The sequence below is a fragment of the Chinchilla lanigera genome, unplaced genomic scaffold, assembly GCF_000276665.1.
Source record: "Chinchilla lanigera isolate Chin_1 unplaced genomic scaffold, ChiLan1.0 scaffold00004, whole genome shotgun sequence".
Lineage (NCBI taxonomy): Eukaryota > Metazoa > Chordata > Mammalia > Rodentia > Chinchillidae > Chinchilla > Chinchilla lanigera.
Window position 1 is genome coordinate 59,011 of NW_004955405.1, and position 14,809 is coordinate 73,819.

At 37.3% G+C, this 14,809-nt stretch overlaps 1 long non-coding RNA gene across 1 annotated transcript in view; it reads right to left on the bottom strand.

The window, feature by feature from the left end:
• The window catches only part of LOC102003935, a 36,574-nt gene extending 23,925 nt beyond the window's left edge, over positions 1-12,649 (bottom strand). Inside the window, exon 1 of the long non-coding RNA XR_259346.2 lies at positions 12,456-12,649. This is a non-coding gene — a long non-coding RNA (uncharacterized LOC102003935). The remainder of the gene's footprint in view (positions 1-12,455) is intronic.
• Between the last annotated feature and the right edge of the window lie 2,160 nt (positions 12,650-14,809).

Consider the following 14,809-nt stretch of genomic DNA (forward strand, 5'->3'; position numbering starts at 1 on the left):
CTGTTCTATTTGATCCCCACTTAATCAATATTACCCATGCGACTATATTTGTTGTGTACTTATTGGCTGACCATAGTTTTGTCCTACCTCACACCCATCCTATAATTTGCTATTGTATCAATATTACCTAAGCGACTATACTTATAATCTCATTGATTAATTATAGTTCTGTCCCACCTTAAGACTTCCTCACCTTGTGGCTTTGCTCAATAAAACATCCTTGAGAAGCAGGGTTGGTGGGCAACCCACTTTCTGGGGCCCTTTCTATCCCTCTCTAACAGAAGCCTTCTTTCCTTCAATAAATTCTTCCTACTCTTAAAAAAAAAACAAAACTCAACAGTTATTTTCTGAATGTACTGGGTCAAGGAAATCAAAAGCTTTTTACAAATCAATTCTTCTAACTCTAGTTCATTAATTATACAAACTCAAAGCACTTCCTGAATATCTTGTTAGTTTCCCTTATAGAAACATTTCCTTTATTATGTAAGTGACTGAGATTTAAGAGTTAAAAAAAATTTATGAGTACATATTTGCAATACATAATGATTGTATTCATCATGGAGAGTTCACACATGTACATGACACATCTTAATCATTTTTTATGTGCCCTTCCCTAACCCCCTTCCATCTCTTGGTCCTCTTTCCACTTGCAAAAGATCTATCTCTTGGGTTCCTATTATCTATCTTTTATTTTGCTCTTTAATTTTTTATACATGGGTTTTATTATATAAGAGAAACCATGCAATATTTAACCTTGTGTGTTTAATTTATTTCACTTAACATTATGGTTGCAAGGTGCATCCATTTTCCTACAAATGACTCAAATTTATCCTTCTTTATAGCATAGTAGTACTCCATTGTGTGTATACCACATTTTCTTTATCCATTCATCTATTGATGGACATCTGGGCTCCTTTTAAGATTTAGTTATTATGAGTTGTGCTGCTACAAACATGGGAATGCATAATCACTGTAATATTATAAGGCAATAGTTCATAACCTGTAATCCATGGATCATGAAAACCTAAGAGTTCAACAAATTTTCATAAATTCTATGTTCTAAGAGGTCTATGAACCAAAAAATTCAGATCCAACAGTCTTTAGGCATCTACAGAAAATTTTGGTTTAATTAAGATTTTGAAAGAAAACCTATTATATGTCTCTTTACAATTTCCTATTTAGCTTACTTCTTTATCCAAATAAACATACCCTTAAAATAGTTTTGATCACCTTATATCTCATTTTTAAATTATGCTTGACTAATTTCTACAACTTAAAAGGTCTGTGAAAAAAAAAAAACTTTTCATGTATCTAGTATTACTGAAATGTTCAAGAAACTTTAAAAATCCAATAAATAGCTTGTGAATTTTGTTACTTTTCCTCTAAAACTACACAGAGTAAGGAAAGAGTTAGGAAAAGCAACAGAAGGCTGTAAGCTGGGATCCACACCTGCTGATTTGGAAGCTCATCCAACCACCACACCAGCACCGTGAAAGCTCATCCAACCACCACACCAGCACAGACAGGACCACCAACAGATCCTCCTCACCCTAGGGAAGCGCTACTTAAAGGAATTGGAGAAGGTACCGAAAGTACCTACAAAAGACCACAAGGTGGCAGACTTAGGAAGTGACAGAAAAATATACAGTACCTATTAGCAAGTGAACACTTTAAAAGAGAAGTTTATGGAAAAAAAAAAACCACAACAAAAAACAGCTGAACTTTCCTGACCTGGGTTAGCATCCAACAGGCAAAAGAGAGATCTGCAAACAGAGGTGTCATATTTAAGAAAGCAGTCTTTTTTTTAATAATATAGGCTGGAGTCCCTGAATTGTGAAACCTGAAAAATGTGGGTTCCTCACTGGTAGGCCACATCATAACTATTCCACAAAAATTCATCTCATTCAAACATGAGAAACAAAAAAGGACCATGGCCAACCTTTATACTGAGACAGTGCTGTTTAAAAAAGTATTAAAAAAAACCTTCAACTTTTGTTCATTAACTCCTCAGAAAAATGTTGCCATGAAGCAGATGGAAGCCATAATCTAGCATTTTAAAAAGTACCAAAAATTAATAAGGGTCGGACCTCAAAGCACAAGCAGCAATAAAGAGAGAAACTGCAAAACACCAATATTAAAGAAAAGACATCAAAAGACATTATGAACAGTAGAAAGAAAACCCATGGAATAGGAGAAACATTAAGTTATGTGTCTGATAAAGGACTGATATCTAGAGTATGTAAAGAACTATAACCTACAAACAAAAAAAAAAAACTACTTCGAAAATGGACAAAGAAGGCTGGGGATGTAGGTCATGGTAGAGTGCTTGCCTAGCATGTGTGAGGCCCGAGATTCAATCCCCAGCACTGAATACATAGAAGCGGGGAGAATAAAGAGGAGAAGAGGAAAAGAGGGAGGGAGAAAGGGAGGAAGAAAGAGAGAAAGATGAATTACATAGAAATGAATTAGAAAAAAATGGACAAAGATTTTGAATAGACATTTCTCCAAAGACATATAAATGGCCAATGACCATCACTAGTTTTTAGAGAAATGCAAACTACAGTAAGACACTACTTCACACCATTAGGATGGCTATTATGGAGGCCAGGCGTGATGGCACACGCCTGTAATCCCAGCACTGGGGAGGCTGAGGCAGGAGGATCCTTGTGAGTTAGAGACCAGCTGGGCTAAAAAGTGAGCTCAAGGCCAGCCTGAACTACATACTGAAACCCTGTCTCAAAAACAGACAAAAATAAAAACAAGGATAACTATTCTAAAAAATAAAATAAAATAAGCAAAGCCTGTGGCACGTATCTGGGATCTCAATATTCTAGAAGGCTGAGACCAGAGGATCCAAAGTTCAAGCCCAGACTTGGCAATGTGGTAAGTTATCAAAACCCTTCCTTAAAATAAAAATAATAATAATGTGGCTCAAACCAAAGGCCCTGGGTTTGATCCCCAGTTCCAAACACTGATACGGCAAGTGAGTTCATCAAGAATGGCATTCATAAGAGACCAAAAGAGCAGGAACAAAGCTTTATTGAGCTGACTGATAGACAATCTCTAACCAGGAGCCAGAGAAGACATCCACCCTGATCTGGGTCTCACTTTCAGTTTAAGTGCATCTTGGGTTTCCACAGTAACGATTACCTCATTTTTGAGAATCTTAGAAGAATGCACAAAGTTTACCTTCTCAGGAGCTGTCAGACAGCCAGATTCCAAATGATCATTACAGTTTAATTCTTAGCCTATTTCCCAATTTCTCCTGTTTATTCTGTTCCCATTTTATGACTTTGCTGTCCTTTAAATGGGTTGACAACTAACCAAAGGAAAGGAGTAAATAGTGGGGGTCAATTACGGCTTAAGTGAACTTTAAGTGGCTTCTCTTAATATGGAGTTAAAAACAAAATGGGGTCTCCCTTGTCCTATCAATACAAACAAAATAAAATACCTAAAAATAACAAGTGTTTGTTAGAATGTTGAAAAACTGGCACACTGCTGGTTGGAATATAAAGGGATACAGCTGCTGTAGAGAAAAGGTAATTCCTTAACAATTACACACAGAACTACCATGTGACCCAGCAATTCTATTTCTAGGGATGTATCCTGAAATCAGGGAATTAAACAGATAATAATTCACCAATATTCACAGCAGCATTATTCACAATAGCCCCAAAGTAGAGACAACACAACTGTCCATCAACAGATGAAGAGATAAACAAAATGTGGTATATAATGGAGATTTTTCAACCTCAAAAGGGAGTGAATGCCAAGACACTTTATGGTTTGTGTCTAGATGTACCCACAAAGCCTCATGCAGTTTGAGGGCTTTTTAGATAGGGTTTTGCAGAGGTAGCTGAATCTACAGTGTGTGATTGATTGGCAGAGTAATGCTGGGATTAAAGGTGCTGGGATAAAAGGGGGGTGACTACTGGATCAGTCTACTGACTGGATAGGGATGGCCTTAATCCCCATACAAGGGATACAATATAAGGGCCAGAGAGGTTGGTCTTGCCCTCTCCTTTGTTGCTTTTACTATCTTCTTCACTGTGAACTGCTGCCCCTCTGCTATGTGCCACCCTGCCTTGGGAGTCAATAATGAACTGAAACCTCTACAAACAGTGAGCTAAATAAACCTTTCTCCTTTTAACTTTGGGTGTCAGGTGTTTTGTCTCAGCAATGAGAAAAGTAAGTAAGACAAACACTATAACATGGATGAATTAAAAAGCACTAACAAAGTGAAATGAGGCAGACACAAGGATTAAAAATTGTAACATGCCACTTATGTGAGCTATCAAGGCAGAGCAATTTCATAGAAGCAGAAAATAGAACAATGATTGTGGGAGGGTTAGAAATTATCATTTTATTAATGTTATGTGGAGGAAGATGAAAAGTTCTACATATGGAGAGCAGTACTAGTTGTTTCAACACTGTGAATATTCTGGGAGGATGGCTGAGTGGTGAGGAGCAGAGAAACAGCCTCTCCTAGACTTGGAGTCCAGACGCTGGAATACAGTAATGTGAAGAGAAGGATGCAAGTGGGTCCCTGGGACCCAGCAAGGATCTAAAGTGAGAATTAGAACCCATGGGGAGAGTGAAGAGAGGGCCCTCAGTGCAGAAAGGGAGGTGGCAAAAGGCTCTTTCCCCCGAAGCCTTGGCTCAAAGCACAGGAGGGCAGCTAGAACCTGCAGATATACAGTGACTACCAGTAAACACGGAAGCCTCCGTGGAGAAGCACACCAGTGGAAAAGAGTAATGGATGCTATAGACCGCAATGGCTGGTTATCTTGGTCCAGACATCCCCAGGAGGGGCCAACTGAACTCAGAACTCAGAGCAGCTGCATGTTGGCTCCACCTAGAGGCTCTCACTGTAAGGGTGAGGAGGAGCCAAGTTCAAGCCAACAGGAGGTCAGGTAACTGAGTTCAAGCTGGCAGGAAGCACCTGGAGAGTGGTAGGCTGAACTGGGTCCCAGCCTCATAGTCAAAAACCAGAAGTAGCCTAGCCTTCACCACAGGCTTCTTGGGATTATCTACTGCCCCACCATAATTCTATTGCTAGCTTGCTGAGATCAGTCAACATGGATCTGAGCTCTGTCTGCCTCTCTGTCTACCAGTGACAGCAGACATGGCCTGAAGTGGATATTTTTTTTTTCTTTTCTTCTTTTCTTCTTTTTTCTTTGCTTTTTCTTAAGAAATGACTACTTTTTTCTTTGCTTTTTCTTAAGAAGGTTTGTTCTTGTTTGTATGTGACTGTGAACATTATCTAGGAGTGTTTTTGTTTTGTTTTGTTCTATTCTTATTTCTGATTCTTCTTTCTCTTTCTTTCTTTTTTTCTTCTCTTCTGTCTTCCTCACCAGTTTCCAAAGATTGTGTAATCTTTCTTTGTCCTTAAGCCTTGCTTTTAATATCTTCCTCTTCTTCTATTTCTTTATTTTTTTTCCCTTACTCTTATTAAATTTTCTCCCTGGAGGGTAAAATCACCACATTGAAGGGATAATTACTGTATACAATTTTCTAGTCTGTTTTAGATTTTGTTATGTAACTATAAATCTATGCAGACAGTTAAAGGTGGCAAATTAATATCTGCTGCAGCTTGTTATTTTTCTAAGGTGTGTTTGATGCTATTGTTATTACTGATTACCAAAATGACATAAATGTTCTGTTCAGTTGTTCCTCATCCTATGCCAAGACTAACACTGCCCAAGGGTGATAAACAATACTATAGGGCAGAGCAAAAGAACCAGGCTCTAGACCAAATAGTTAGCAACTTCTACTCCACAATAAATTGAAGAGGTAGGACCTTGCAACAGACTTAAAAACCCAAAAGCTAGCCACAACTTGAAGATCTCTGAGAAGTAGTCATTTCTTAAGGTTTCTTAATACTAACAATAATGTCACCTAAAGATTTAGAAGCATCAATGCAAGAATTCAACAACAACAACAAAAAACCCAAAATGAGAAGACATGGAAATAAGATGCAACCCCAGACTTCCAGCTCACCTAAGGCAAACCCAAGGAGCAATGAGAAGGAAACAATTCAAAAGACACACACCTCGACTCTGAAATGGTAATGGTAGAAGTAACAAAGCAAATGAATGAGGCTCTAGAAAAAAATAAAATCAGAAATTATTTCTCAGATAATTACAAAGGTGATAACCTTAATGAAGAACATTATTGGTGAATTTAGAATAGATACATATGAAAAAAATAGAGAAGCATAGGAAAATTATGGAAACCATGAATGCCCAACATAGGAAAGAAATGAAACCCAAGAAACAAACTCAATCAGATATAAATGAGATTAAATATTCCATGAAGGTACATGAAGCAGAATGAGCCAATGTGAGAACAGAATATCACCTCTTGAAGACAAGGTTTAGTGATCAAGCAAAGAAAGATTTCTTACAAATATCAAGGGGCTATGAAAGAACAATCCAAAAGCTGCCAGACGATGCAAATAAGAGTAACATAAGATGAATTAGTCAATAAAAAGGGAGAGGCCAAAAAGACAAAAAAAAAAAAAAAAAAAAAAAAAAAAAAAACCTGTTCACAAAAGTAATGAGAGAAAATATCTCAAGCATAGCAAAAGAATTTGACATACAAAAAAGTGAGGTATATACAACACCAACTAGCCATGATCAAAGAAAGTCTATATCAAAACATGTACTAGTGAAGATTCCAGAAATTGAACACAAGAACAGAAGATAAGAAGCTGTTAGAGAAAAGAAACAAACCACCTATAAAGGAAAGCCCACTAGAAACACAGCCGACTTCTCAACACAAACCTGTAAGTCAAACAGCTTAGTACTGTTTTAGAGTATTTGTACTGATTACACTTCTCATATTATTTTCCTGTTGTTGGCTCCCTTTTCCCCTGTTTTAGGAGTAAAGTATTTCAAGCTCTTAAAAAAAAACCTCCAACTCAGATTGATGTACTCCTCAAAACTATCTTTCCAAATTGATGGAGAAATAAGATACTTCCATGACAACATAAGAAATTCATGACCACCAAACCAGCACCACAAAATGTTCTAAAGGACATTCTAGAAAGAGATAATGAGGACTACAACTCCATCAACCCCAACAGAAGTAATCCACCTGGCAATGCAAGTATCTAAAAAGGGCAGGGAAAAATGGCACAAACCACAGGAAAATAATATGACAAGAGTAATCAATCTAAATACTCTCAATTCACCGATGAAAAGAAATGGACTAGCACAGGGCTGGGGATATAGCTCAGTGGCACAAGCGCCTGCCCAGCAAGCACAAGGTCCTGAGTTTGATTCCTAGTACCAAAAAAAAAAAAAAAAAAAAAAGACTAGCAGAGAGGATCAAAAAACAAGATCCAACAATATACTGCATACAAGAAAGAGATTTAACTCAAAAAGAAATTCATAGAATCAAAGGACTGAAAACAATACTGCATGGACAGGAACCCAGAAAAAAAAAAAGCAGAGATAGCTATTCTACTTACACACAGTGTGGATTTCAAACCAAAACTGATCAAGAAAGACAAAGAGTCACTACAGCCTTGTAAAGGGAATAAAAGAGGAAGTGGTAACAATCATAAATGTATATGTACCAAATAACAGCACACCCAACTATATAGAACAAACATTAGTGGACATGAAAAATAAAGTAAGTACTAATACATTTTTATCAGGGAATCTCAATACCCCACTGACATAAATAGACAGACTGACTAAACAAAACAAAAAAAAATCAACAATGAAATACTATACCTGAACCACACTTTTGAACAAATGGACTTAGTAGAAGTCTACAGAGCATTCCACACCACAACATCAGAATAAAACTTCTTCTCAGCTGCATGTAGGACATTCTAAAAAATAGACCACATACAAGCTCAAAGAACATAATGAAGTAAATGCAAAGGAACTGAAATGATCCCATATGTATTATCAGACTATAATGCAATGAAATTGGAAATCAATGGCAAAAGAAACCACAAAAACTTCATAAACACATAGAAAATAAATAACACCCTCCTGAGCAACCAATGGATCACACGTGAAATTAAAGATGAAATTAGACAGTTTCTATAATTTTTTTTGTCTTTTTTGAGACAGGGTCTCACTATGCAGTTTAAACTGGCCTTGAGCTCACTTTGTAGCCCAGGCTGGCATCAAACTTGCAATGATCCTCCTGCCTCAGCCTCCAGAGAGCTGGGATTACAGGAGTGTACCACCACACCCAGCTGACAGTTTCTATAATTAAACAGTTATGCAAATGCAATATAATGGAACCTATATGACACAATGAAAGCAGTACTACAAGGGAAAATTATAGTGGTGAATTCCTGTATCAGAAAAATAAGAGTGAGCTCAAATATGCAACCTAATATTGAACTTCAAGTTTCTAGAAAAGAAAGAACAAGTCAAACCTAAACTCATTCAAGGGAGGGAATTATAGGGATTAGAGTAGAAATTAATGCAGCTGAGACTAAGAAAACACTATCAAGAACCAATGAGTGGAATAGTTGGTTCTTTGAAAGATTACATTGACAAACCCTTAGCCAATTGTATCAAAACAAAGAAAAGACTCAAAGTCATGCAATCAGGAATGAAAGAGTGAAAACACATGAGACCCTGAAGAAATCCAGAAGATCATCTATATCTACTTGTAGAACCTGTATTCTACTAAGACAGAAGACGCAGAAGAAACTGGAAGATTCTATGATATATAGGAATTACCAATGCAGAATCAAGAAGACATAAAAATTCTAAATAACCTAATATCAGTCAATGAAATTGAAGATATAATTAAAAACCTACCACCAAAAAAAAGCACAGGCACTGATGGATTCACTGCTGAATTCTACAAGAAGTTCAGACAAGATCTCATGACACTACTTCTCAAACTCTCTAATGAAACTGAAAGGGAATCAATACTCCTAAAGTCATTGCTGGAAGCAAGCATTACCCTGATACCAAAACCAGAGAAAGATCCAACCAAAAAAGAAAACTACAGGCCAATCTCCCTAATAAACATAGATACAAAAGTCCTCAATAAGTAACTGGCAAGCAGAATGCAGTAAATCATCAAGATTAAACACTGTGACCAAGCAGGATTCATCCTGGGGATGCAGGGATGGTTCAACATATGCAAATACATTAATGTAATATACCATAGTGACAGAGCCAAGGACAAAAACTATATGATCATCTCAACAGATGCAGAAAAAGCATCTGACAAAGCCCAATACCCATTCATCATTTAAAAAAACCTTATACAAGGGGCTAGGGATGTATCTCAGCAGCACAGTGCCTGCCCGGCAAGTGCAAGGTCATGAGTTTGATCCCCGGTACCAGAAAAAAATCAAAAACAAAAAACAACAAAAAAAAAAACTTACACAAAATTGAATAGATGAACCAGGCATAGTGGTGCATGCCTGTAATCCCAGCACTTGAGAGGCTGAGGGAGGAGGATCTATCACTGTGTTCAAGATCAGCATGGGCTACAAAGTGAATTCAAGGCCAGCCTGGACTGCATAGTGAGACCTGGTCTCAAAAAGATTTTTAAAAAAGGGAAAAAGAACAGATGGTCTTTACCTCAATCTGATAAAAGCCATCTACAACAAATCAACAGCCAACATCATATTAAATGGACAAAAACTGAACGTTTTCACTCAAAAATCAAGAACAAGACAAGGATATCCACTGTCACCACTCCTATTCAATACAGTTCTGGAAACATTAGCCAAAGCAATTAGACAAGAGAAAGAAATAAAAGGAGTAAGTACAGGAAAGGAAGAAGTTAAATTACCATTATTTGCAGATGACATGATACTCTACATAGAAGACCCCAAAAAACTCCACCAAAAGATTTCTAGACTTAAGTACCAAATTCAGTAGTATAGTAGGATACAAAGTCAACACTCAGAAATCAACAGTTTTCTTGTACCTGAATAACAAACTCACTCAAAGAGAAACTAGGGAAATAACATCTTTCACAATAGCATCAAAAAAAAAAAAAAACTGCAATAGCTATTAGGAATTAATCCACTGAAAAAAGTAAAAAGACCTCTACATTGAAAATTACATTATTCTGAAAAAAGAGATTAAAGAGGATATCAGAAAATGGAGAGATATCCCTTGATCTTGGGTAGGAAGAACCAATATAGGCCATACTTCCAAAATTGTAACAAAGATTTAACACAGTCCGGATCAAAATTCTAACAGTGTGAAGATGCAACCATAGTGGGAAAAGTGTGAGGAAAAATTTTTGCCAGCTGTTCCTCATATGAAGTATTACTATCTAGAATACATAAAGAACTCAAAAAAAATCAGACCCCCAAACTTACAGATCCAATCCAAAAATGGGCATCCAAAATGAATAGATACTTCTCAGATGAAGAAACAGAAATGGAAGATAAATGTATGAAAAAATGTTCAACATCATTGGTCATCTGAGAAATGCAAATTAAAACAACACTGAGATTCCATTTCACTCCAGAATGAATGGCTATCATCAAGAAATCAACCAATAACAAATGCTGGAGCACCCGTGGGGAAAAACGAACCCTTCTCCAGTGTTGGTAGAAGTGTAAACTAGCACAAGTGCACAAGCACCATGGAAATCAGTGAGGAGATTCCACAAAAATTTTGGAGTAGGGGTCTCATTTGACCTATTTCCCTTCTTGGTATCTTTCCAAAGAAATTAAAAGCATCATACCACAGCGATGTATGCACACCCATTTTTATAACAGCACAGTTAGTAATAGCCAAATCTTGGAAACAGCCCAAATGCCCACCAATTGGTGACTAGACAAAGAAAATGTGGTGTGCGTGTGTGTTTAATACAATTGAGCACTATGCCACAAAGAAGGATAAGCTTGAAACATTTCTAGGCAAATGGATTCTCCTTGAGACAATATTCTTAAGTGAAATAACCTAGACACATGTGTGCAAATACAGCACTGGTTCCCTGGTGTGAAAAATCAAAAGTGTAAATAAGGACCAAAATGTGTAATAGATATTGTGAAATAGGAAGAAAATGTTCAAATGGGAAGGGGAACAAGGGAGGGAGAGGAAAATGAAGGAAGGAAGTTAGGGGGAAGTAAAAAAAAGAAAAAGAAGGAAAAAATGGAAACAAAGCTTTGTAAAAAAAAGGAAGGAAAGAGAGGTCGAAGGGAAGGGAAGGGAACGGGGGAAAAATCAAGTTATATCATGTAAAGATACAAATTCCCTATGATGAATGTGGTGATCATTATGTATACCTAAAACGTACCAATGAAAATCATTTTCTTTAAAAAAAAAAAAAAAAAAAAAACCACCTGGATACCTGGATGTTACAAGCCTCAGGGCTAATGGGTAAGCTAGGCCAACTAGGAGAGGATGGTAAAAAGGGCTGAGGCAGCCCTCCAGCAGGTTTACAAATAAATAATCTATGGTGATGTCCACCATCTAGTGATCATTTTGAGCCTATGTTTCAAAACTTGCCCAGATATTTCTAGATATTTCAGAAAGCCATTATAGGAACAGGGATATAGCTCAGTGGCGCAGTGCCTGCCTGGCAAGCACAGGGTCCTGAGTTTGATTCCCAGTACAAAAAGTAAAATTGAACAGAAATCCATTATAATCTACAACAAATTATAGCTCTTTCTGAAATTTATAAAAAAAAAAAAAAAACAGACCTGATTTGACTGTGTTTTTTTTAAGTGACTGTGTTTTTTTTTCAGTCAAGATGATTAAAAAAGAATACAATATTTCTTAGTGCATTTAGGAACAAATAAAATGCCCCCTGGAATAAGATACTGATTTGAAATATAACTATGATTTACATATATATGTTCATTATCTTTATGTTAAAATTTAAGTTACAGTATTGCATTTTGTAAATTACAGTGACAACATTTGATTAACATAATTTTGTATAAGCAACAGCAGAGCTAATTTATAAAATTTAGTCCTAGAAATACACACTTTTCCCATGTATAGGAAAATAAGTAACAGCATTACTTATTGATACTACAACCAGAAGTTTCTGTAAATGAATAGATTCACCAACACTTATCAACCACCAACACTTTCACCAAACATTCTGAGGCAAATTCCTGAATTAGTAGAGGAAAACAGGAATGTGAAATAGAAAACTGTCATGGGTATAATCTGAGGCAATACACTGATAGTTATTCTAATTCTTTCTCAATGATTCAACATTCATTCAGATTTAATTCTTTAAACACAATAATGCTTTCACACAGTCAAGCTGCCTTAATTGAGTATAAACTCAAGCATACATCTCCCTTCACTTTTGGAAAGGGAAGGAGACAAAAATGCTAGATACCACCTCAAATACTGTCTAACATCCATCTGAACAGACTGGAATTTAAGTAACAAGTCTTCCCCTTTTCCCAAGGTGAAGCAAACTTCTGGCGTCACCTCTCCCACAGGCCCTGGGTACCCAGCAGACAGCAGGAGGCCTGTACTCACGCAGATGCCCAGCGTGCCTGCCCCCATCCTCGCAGGAAGTGTCTCCAAGTAAAAAGAGGAAACCCAACAATTCCGCCCTGTGTTTATGCTTTCACTCCAATATCATTCTCCTCTCCCAAGGCCTTGCAGTAGTTGAATATAGGCCCCAAACACCTTTAGGAAGTGGGCTCTCCTTCCGCTGAGCCCACGTGGCTGAGCGCACTGTCTGGAGTTGAAATTTGATCTGAAGTGTCAGTGTTGGCCAGCAGCCGGGTCACGTGACTGCAGACTGCAGCCTCGGGCATCTTCCTCTTAAACCTGACTCCACCCCTAGATGCCACCCACAGGCTCGCCTGGCAAAGTTAATGGGAATATCAGAGCCGAGAGCTAAAGCCTGAGCTTGCTTCCTTGTCACGACTAATCATCCTGGAACATTTACAGTTGCATGGTGGTTTCAATCTGCAAGCACAAGTTTCATTTTCCTGCTGGCAAGAATCCTAAGATCCTTGGAATCCATGGAGCGAGAATAGTACCTTTTGTATGGTAATGAGATGACTGGTGGCTGGGGCCCTGAGACACTTTGAGGGTGGGGGCTGATAGCAGACAGGATGATTTTTGGATACTAGTTTCAAGAGAGTTGTAACTTTCAGACTCTTCCCTAATCTCTGGAGAGGGGAGAAGGGCTGCAGATCAAATTACTCATCAATGGCCAGTGACTTAATTATACCTGCATAATGTAACCTCCATAAAATCCCTAAAAATGTGGTTTGGAGTCCTAGGTTGGTAAGCACACAAAGGTACTGGGAAAGCAGAACACCAAATGCTTCGAGTCTTGTCTTATGTACTCTTCCATTTGGCTGTTCCTGAGTTGTATGCTTTATAACTCTTAGGGTTTCCACCTAAAATTTCCCCACACTCTCATGTGTTCAGAGGTAGTTCTTTTGGATGTCCACTGGATCATGAGGGTTCTGCCTTTAAGACATCTTTACATTAACGGTTTTAAGGAAGGAATGGAAACGTGAAGGGAGTGAATCAAAGCGGGGGAAGGGTGACCTTAGAGACTGTATCTGGTCTCCATTCCCTCTGGCTTCCTTAAATCTTCCCAGAAAATCACCATGCCTATTCATTCTACCTTTAAAAAATTTTTCAAACCCATTTCCTCTGTTCTCATATTCATTTTAAAAATTCAGGCCTTCACCACTATTCCTCTGGTGGAACTATTCTACTATATTTCTGAATCAGATTTGATTCTGCCACTTTCTTAAACATTCTCTTTCTTACACATATTTCTTCTTCTTAGCTCTAGGGACTCCATGTATGGGTTTCAGAAGGTCTGTGATGACCCATGTAATTGTATTTCAATTTTGAGGGAATGTGTACTGAAGTGACCATTTATCTTCCTGTCTGCCACATTATGAACTGTTTTTCCTCTGTCATGTTGCCCTGCCTTGGAGTCAGCCAGCTGTAAACTGAAACCTCTACAAACTGTGAGCTTAAATAAACCTTTCCTCCTTAAACTTGTGAATGTCCAGTATTTTGTCACAGCAATAAGAAAGTAACTAAGACACAAATACTGCACCACTGAACTATATCTTTATCCCAAATTAAAATTTTTGAAGCAATTATTTTGACTTTCTAAAAATAAGAACCCAATTCATAATAATCTATGTGTGGCACAGGGACTTCAAGCCTATATAAATAATGTAGCTTTTTTTTATTTTTAAAAAGAACCAAAACATATTAACAAACATACAAACATAAATGAAACAACATAAATACAATAAAAACCATACACAATTTCAGACAAGGTGAAAAGAAATTAACAATGATTGTTGTATTACATAATGTTATCTTCATATTGGTTATTCAGATAAACAAATATAGACATGTAAGAATGATCAAACAATTAAATATCAACTATTCCTTTTGAGAAAGTTGCAGCTTATATTCTTTTTTTTTTGTTTTTGGTTTTTTTCCGGTACTGGGACTCAAACTCACAACCTCGCGCCTGCCAGGCAGGTGCTGTGCAGCTGAGCTAAATCCCCAGCCCCTATATTCTTAATAAAAAGAAAAACTTCTGCCCTACACCAGACCCAAGAGGATCCTGGAATGCCCCCACCTCTAGTCCCTGAGTTCACGACAGCACAGGGCAATAAAGTTGACAGCCTACAGACCAACTTGATTGAAGAAGTAATCAACACTGAGAAGGAGGGTTTCACTTCAGGACGAAAGTGTTACACTACCACTGAGACTGGAGAACATGAAAATGGATCCAACACCTCCTAGATGACTTAAAGAACTTTAATGTAAGAGTAATTGGAATTAGTAAAATATCAGAAGACAGCATGAGAACCAAAAAAAAAAAAAAAAAAAAA